Genomic DNA, 4,933 nt, shown 5'->3' with positions numbered 1-4,933 from the left:
GGGTGGTGATGACTAGCTGCCTTCCCTCTAGACTTACACTTGCTAAATTAGGTACGGCTAGCGTCAGATAGCCCTCGTGTAGCTTTGACGCGAAATTCAAAACAAACAAACACTTGTGTCACGCAGTAATATGATAAACCCAGAACTTGTCCTGAAGGTACGAATGGATGTTACTTTTGAATGTTTCACCAACAACACGCCTGCACTGCAGTGCATATTCAAAATTGCTAGCTCATAAGTAACGAACGAAATGCGTACTGCTCTATGGGAAGTTTAACGATGAAGTTTGTGCATTGTTATGAAGGATTCTAATATAGAAAATCTTTGAGACCGTAGCTTCGAGTGGCTATATCGTGAGGTTCGATCGATAAATCAGATTATCACGAAACCGTGCGCCATTTTAAAATCAGATTATTATTTCATGAACACAATGTATCATGTATCTTGTGTATAACGTTAAATGAATCGCAAGTCTGTAAAGTGTTGCTTATCTGTGGAAATTTTGGAAATAATCACCTAGCTTGGAAAAGCTCTGTTCTGCAGGCTGATAAAATGAAACCTTTTGAAAACTATACTTGGACAACCTGCACTTATATTAAACCCCACTGGCTTGAAACTGTTGTGTCGTGTGATGTTTTTTGTAGATCTATTTAAAAAAAAAGCAAACACAAACTGTTAGACTATCTTGATTAAAGCCTCAAAATCAGCAGAGTGTAACCTTAAAATCATAACAGGCAAAGGAAACAATAAGATATTAGTAGGGCTAAGATTTCAAATGTGTGTGTGTATGTGGTGGTTGGGTGGGAGGTTGTTTGATGATGGTCTTAAATTTGATTGCAAAATTTACTTAAGTGAATTAATATCGCGTATTCAGTCAGTGTTGTTTTTGTTCTGTAAATTAAGTAAAAATAATAATCCTGTAATATAAATGTAAAATATTTTTCAAAGTATTAGAATTAAATTACGCATAAAAACTTCAAATTTTAGTTGGGCTTAAAGCCAATAGGTTCCTACGACTATGCTAAACAATTGTATTTTTGGTAGTACATGTAAGAAGAGGCGAAGGAAAAATAACGTGATTTGTCGAAAGTGGCCGATTCTGTAATACGGATAGACTCGTAGTCGCTCTACTGAGTAATCTTGCCCGTAATAAGCAAAATCATGAACGCTAAAAGTAAAAAAGTTAAAGTTATTATTAACTAATTCTTCATCCACAAATTGTCAGTGAAAATAACTGGTACTAATAATTCGGTTCCACTTTCGACCCACATTGGGCGTCATATTAATAGGAAATACAAGTGGGTAGTGTCGTACATGTCTAAGAACACGCAAACATCACGTGACCTGAACAACGCAAAACCACGTCAAACTGCTTATTGGTATGCATGGAAAATATCAAATACAAAGTCTACAGAAGACTGAAATATGTTACTGTTGATGTTCTCTAATCACAACTTTTGACTGTTATTACTTTGATAAGTGTTTAAATAGAAAACGTCTAAACATCGGTAAAAACGGCACGAAGTCTTGCCTCTCATCATCAGCAGTGTTTCACGATTTATTGTCACAAATTTAGACCTGTTGGTGTAGTTGAACTTTAGGTTTTATGTTAACATGGTGTTACGACAGCGGAAGTCACGTGACCCTGGTAACATGTAATGAGTATCTAGAAGGTTCCTGAAGGCTTGAGTGTTTGCCAGACGCCCTCTATTTTGTATATATAATTCCGGCGGGAAGTGACGGCATAGATAATTAGCAGATTGAAGAGAGATATAGAGACAGATAATCGAGTCAAGCCGTAAGTAAAGTGTGTAAATCATTGTGAATTATAGCGTGTGTTGAAGTTAAAGTGGCTGTGGAAATTCTGTGCATTGTAAAATTGTATTGAGAAAGACTAAACTAGTTTTATTTAAGACAGGACTTGTATCGCTAAAGTTTCATCGGAAAGAAATTATATGGGAAATTAACAAGCGACCAGAGACTTAACAATAGGTTCAAATTGAAACTTTATAATTTATTTTTGTTTTCATATAATTCTGCTTATTAACGAGTACCGAGATATTTGTGCATTATTTTGTTACTTGAAGAAACAGGGTGTTGCGTACTGAAGCTGAATCATAAGGCTTTGTGTTTGTGCGATGATTTTATTTATGCCTCCTGAACGGTGGTTTAACAGTAAGCGTGAGAGCTTATAACGCTAAAATTCAGGATTCTATCCCCGTAGTGGGCACAGCGCAGACAGCTTATTGTACAGCATTGCGCTTGTACGAACAAATAAAAGAACGATGTATTTCGAAGTTGTGTAAATTTGTGGTTCGCTAAGAAATTGAATTACGTTACCCTTTGATAATTAAAACAGAAGTAAACTATGCTACTATCTTGTTATTAAATTAACAAAAGAAAGTACCTTGACTGTCCCTGATAATTTCTGGTGTGATAAGTATTCTAAGTTCTTGTGTTTTATTTAAACCATCAAACGTATACTTTTTGAGAAAAAATATTAATTCCAGTGTAATCCCGGCCACAAGCAGTTGCTCGCACACCTTTTTTATGACACCTTTCAGTTCTTAGTACCCTTGAACGCTAATAGACGGCGTTCACCCATCTATGTGTAGAGTAAAAAGCGCTTTTGAAGACGCTAACGATATATATCTCTACATTTTGTTTTTCGTTGTGTTTTTCACTCCATTTCATCGAGTTTTGTTTATTCTTTGCATTTTAGCTGTAGGAAACGTCTAAACGTGTTCTAACGACATAAACTCGTACCTTATCATTAACAGTGATTTTTACATTTTTTGGGATGTGCCACAGAAGTATAACGTTTATATTTATAACTTGTAATTAAAAAAAAAAGGTTTACGATTAAAGTACAAATATTACAGAGGATTGTAACACCATTTCCTGTTGCATGGTTAATAATTAGATTGGTAAATATTGTTACAAAACCTTTAGCTCCTAAAATATCCTAGGTTGGATCAGCTGTAAGCTTGGGAACTTATAATGCTAAAATTCATGGTTTAATCCTCGCAGAGGGACAGAGCGTAGATAGCCTATTGTGCAGCTTTTCTCTTAAAGAAAGAAACAAAAGCTACACCTACTTCTCTCTTTAGGACTGATTCAGTTATGCGTAGTTTAACTCTTTTTTTTTTTTAGATCAGATTTAATCTCTCCACGGACATCTTTTTCTGCGCATATTACGAGGTTTTAGTGAGTTACATTCAAATTTAATTAAACTACTTTCTTGTCATGGTATACCAATAAATATAACACAAAAACGTGGATAATAATCCACATTTTAATAGTATATAAGTTTAAGTGCTTACTTTTATACGGCAATATTGAAAAAATCCCGAATTTTCCCTAGTTGAAGAATAGTGACATTTTCTCTCTAACCATCCCCATTTCTCTAATTTATTTACCACCCCTCCAGAAGTAATTAATTTAACGTAACTTACTCATTATAATATCGTTGTCGCTCAGGCAAAGTGTGATTTGTATAGTCTTGAGTTTTAGTTACAGAGCCATGAAATAGACAATCGGACCCCTCTTGTCACGCCCACCTGTCACATCCTTTCTTTCAGAAATTGCCAATAGTTCTCTCTGACATTCAATGCTATGTTATTTGTAACCATAGAAAGCCAAGGTTTTCATCTATCAAATGACATATAATATTTATTACGTTGTTTTCTGTACAGTGAATTGTCAATGTTACTTTCAGTTTAAGCTTTATTCCTACGGAAAACACATCGATGGGTTTAGATGAATTATTAACGGCTCATAGCATAGTTAGAAAAGCAGAAAAATGGTGATAGTTATGGGACATTGTCTGCTTTTTGTAAGTTATTATTCTGTGTTCTTTGGTACATTAGTTAATTAAATAGAAAGACCAAGTGCAGTACTGCCATTAGTAGGGTTATGCGTTATTAACAGTCGACAACAAACACACACACACACACACACACACACACACAAAGCAGAAGATCCAGGTAAGTACATTATTTCTTGTTTTTCATATGTATTTTTAATTTAATATTATAAAAGTAACTAAGATGTAAAAAATGGAAAACGTTTTAGGTTACTTAAGGTTAGATTAGGTGAAATAAATAATAATATTATTATAAAAACATTTCACGAGGAGAGATACCCTCGCGAATAGCTCGTGCGTAATATAATTCGATAGCTTAAAGTGCACGTTCGACAAGTGATTTACAACTTATGATGGGGCGAATAGTAGTTGGACATGGTTGAATGAGCAATAAAACAATAAAATTTAAGTATGAATAGACGTATACTGTTAAGAGTTTAAAGCTGTTTAGGACAAACAAACGTACTTCTATGTTACAATGTGAAGTCGTTGTAGAAATTAAAAAGGTAATTATAATTATTTCGCTTTTTTTTATGTGTAGTTATTAGGTCGGTCAAATTGACCAACATTGTATAGAATTAAGGTAGAAAAAATAGGAGGTTTTAGATATTACGCAAATGAAATTTGGGATTTTTGAAACCAAGAAAAGTATTTTTAACCTTAACGTGGAAATCCCTTTGTACTCGGACTAGTAAAAAATACTATAAACATTTCAGTATAAATATTTGGTAAAAAACACTTCATTACATATCTGATTTTTTGTATACAAAAAAGACTTGTGATGTTTACTAAAAGTCTGCCAAGTTTTGTGAAGATACACATACTGATTAAAAGTTATAATATTGTTGCGTCAGCGAGTCACATGACTACTGTGACGCCACGTTTCTAGAACTATCCTGTACTTTGGCGAATGCTCTAGTATTTACTAGATATAGGGTAGTCGGGTATATATAAGAGGGGGACAACGTGACGCGGTAATGTGTGTATAGACAGTGAGTAATTGATCTGCAGTCAGAAGTATTGTTGACGTTCGTATAGCGTTTGTTGAAAATAAGTGTATCGTAAAGT

The 4,933-nt window shown here is 34.2% G+C and overlaps 1 protein-coding gene across 3 annotated transcripts in view; it reads left to right on the top strand.

Annotated features, from left to right (window-relative positions):
* The window catches only part of LOC106460823 (docking protein 5-like), a 28,887-nt gene that overhangs the window by 4,430 nt on the left and 19,524 nt on the right, over positions 1 to 4,933 (top strand). The window contains exon 1 of one of the 3 annotated variants that reach the window (XM_022387626.1): positions 1,762 to 1,798. The exons of the other annotated variants lie outside the window; for them this stretch is intronic. The gene's annotated coding sequence lies outside the window, so the exon portion shown is untranslated. Of the gene's footprint in view, positions 1 to 1,761; positions 1,799 to 4,933 lie in introns of those variants that run through there. 3 annotated transcript variants of the gene reach the window in all.

Source organism: Limulus polyphemus, unplaced genomic scaffold (genome assembly GCF_000517525.1).
Source record: "Limulus polyphemus unplaced genomic scaffold, Limulus_polyphemus-2.1.2 Scaffold843, whole genome shotgun sequence".
In the NCBI taxonomy this organism is placed as follows: Eukaryota; Metazoa; Arthropoda; class Merostomata; order Xiphosura; family Limulidae; genus Limulus; species Limulus polyphemus.
This window is presented reverse-complemented; position numbering and strand designations above follow the sequence as displayed.